At 37.5% G+C, this 2,225-nt stretch overlaps 1 long non-coding RNA gene across 1 annotated transcript; it reads right to left on the bottom strand.

The window, feature by feature from the left end:
- Positions 1-757: 757 nt before the first annotated feature.
- Positions 758-1,386, bottom strand: LOC131257435 (uncharacterized). The gene is made up of 2 exons (XR_009177399.1): positions 1,304-1,386; positions 758-1,183 (listed from the first exon to the last, which is right to left on the bottom strand). It is a non-coding gene; the product is annotated as an uncharacterized LOC131257435 (long non-coding RNA).
- Positions 1,387-2,225: the final 839 nt, after the last annotated feature.

Genomic DNA, 2,225 nt, shown 5'->3' with positions numbered 1-2,225 from the left:
AAAAAATTGAAAATAAAAAGTAAAACCACATCAGCCAGAACGGTTTTTTAATATTTATAGATATAATTATGAATTTTGTTTCATTAGGATGGCTTTCCATGCATCCAAACAACTCCTTCCAAATAAGCCTTTAAGCAATGAGTTGATTGCATCTTAGATATAAGGAATCCTTTGAATCCGGCCTTCAATAGATTTCTTTGATCAATCTAGGCTTTTAGGGATTAGGGATGTTGTAAGAGAATGTCTTATACACTCTAATGTTGTCTATCGGAAATGGACATCTTTATCATGGTCATAACAGCAGTTCCCACCTTCCAGGGACCCCCACTCAATATCCGGATAGCTCCGACACACATCTGGGTCTACTCCAACAAATTCGAGCTAATACATAAACATAGGCCATCCTAATGGCCATGCCACTCCAATGTTGTTCATAGGAAATGGACAGCTTCATCATGGTTATAACAGCGGTTCCCACCTTCCAGGGACTCTCGCATCATTGAGAATGGAAAAAGTTCCACTAGTACAGGTTACCTTGTTTAAGAAGAAAAGAAGTACAAAAGCAAGGCATTTTTACTAATCCAAGATTTTAATATAGCATACAAGCTAGCAACTGAGACTCTCCCTAGATTTTAACGAAGTGTGAACTTTTATACAACTCATGAAATTCTAAATATCTCGGGAAATCATAACTCACAATCCTTTTTCTTTCTTTCTTTCTTAACTCGACATCATTTTAAAGAAAGTTTTACCATACAACTCAACAAAACATGTATAACAGTTCCCATGCATTCCCCCAAAAATTCAAGACCTGCATTGTACATTTCAGTCCCATGCACTCCTGCTTCAAAAAAAAAAAAAAAAAAAAAACACCCCATGCACCATGGCATTGGTTTATAGATGTTAACCAATGATTAGTCTAAATAACTCTGATCTTTTTCTTTTTTAGGACATCCAAAACTCAGAAGGCCGAAGGAGTCAAGCTCCTTATCTTTTTCTTTTTTCTTTTTTTCTTTTTTCTTTTTTCCTTTAACCAAGAAATGGTTAAACAAAAAGACTAGTGAACTAGCATAAATGAGAAGAATAAAATCTACCTTGCTTACTTCTCTAGATCTTGATTGCAAGATCCCACTGGAATTACGCTTGCACACTCATGATTGCTATCGCTTAAAGCATTCATCCCCTAAACACAAAAATACACTAAACTTCGCGTAACTAGTAGAATGGTTAACTTTAGCTTTCCGACCTCTAAAAAAAAAAACCAAAATATACATATCATATTGAAAGCCAATAACATGCATACTTGTGTATTTGAAGGCTGCCCATGAATCCAGTTTGGCCTCGAGTTGAGATCAATCATTGTATAGGCGTTCTTGCCCGGATCTTAGATGGTTTGGTCATGTGCAATGGAGATCAAGTTTGCATTCAATAATGGGAGAATTTTTTCGCATTCAATAACTAATGGTTACTGCTGCTAAAAATGCCGATTGTTGGTGTAACTAAATAATGGTATGCAACATCTGCATAAGGGAGCAGATGCACACGCTTTCCTCCACCACCACCAGGTGGCATGGTAAGACGGTTAGGAGATGTTGTTGGCAATTCTCCCGAAAGCTGCAAAAAAAAAAAAAAAAAAAAAAAAAAAAGAAGAAGAAGAAGAAGAAGAAGAAGAAAAGAGTACCAAATCAGCCTACTGCAAAATGCCCATATTGAAGATTATAAGAAAAACCATGTAGACAGCCGAATGTCGACATACTACCTGGCCATTAGTGAGCAAAGGATGTGAAATCACAATGGTTTCAGCTGAAATTGAAAACACAAAGTTCGCAATTTCAGCTACAAAATCGAATAAGCAGAAAGTACAATCTAAAATGCAGAAAGTACAATCCTCCTCATATGCAGCCCCACCCTCATCCGCATCCTCAGGCTCAGCATTGTGACATGTACAGTTGTCCTAATGCACCAGTCCATGCTAGCAGGACCCATGGATTGGTGGTCATGCGTGTTGATCCAAGAGAGCTGCTGTAGATGGACCATGCCCCGAAAATACCCCCAAAGAACAATCTTAACCCCTCAATTGGAGGTCTGTAGATAGTGGGAGATATTCGATGTTTCCTGTATCACGTATGTAATGAACCAAGAAAGATAGAATATCTCAGCTTGAAGACCCATCATGCGAAGACCTTTTATCTTCTATTCCTGAAAAAACAAAAAACAGTTAAATT

This window comes from Magnolia sinica, chromosome 10 (assembly GCF_029962835.1).
Source record: "Magnolia sinica isolate HGM2019 chromosome 10, MsV1, whole genome shotgun sequence".
Lineage (NCBI taxonomy): Eukaryota > Viridiplantae > Streptophyta > Magnoliopsida > Magnoliales > Magnoliaceae > Magnolia > Magnolia sinica.
The sequence above is the reverse complement of the archived record's forward strand: the minus strand, read 5'-3'. Positions and strand labels throughout refer to the sequence as shown.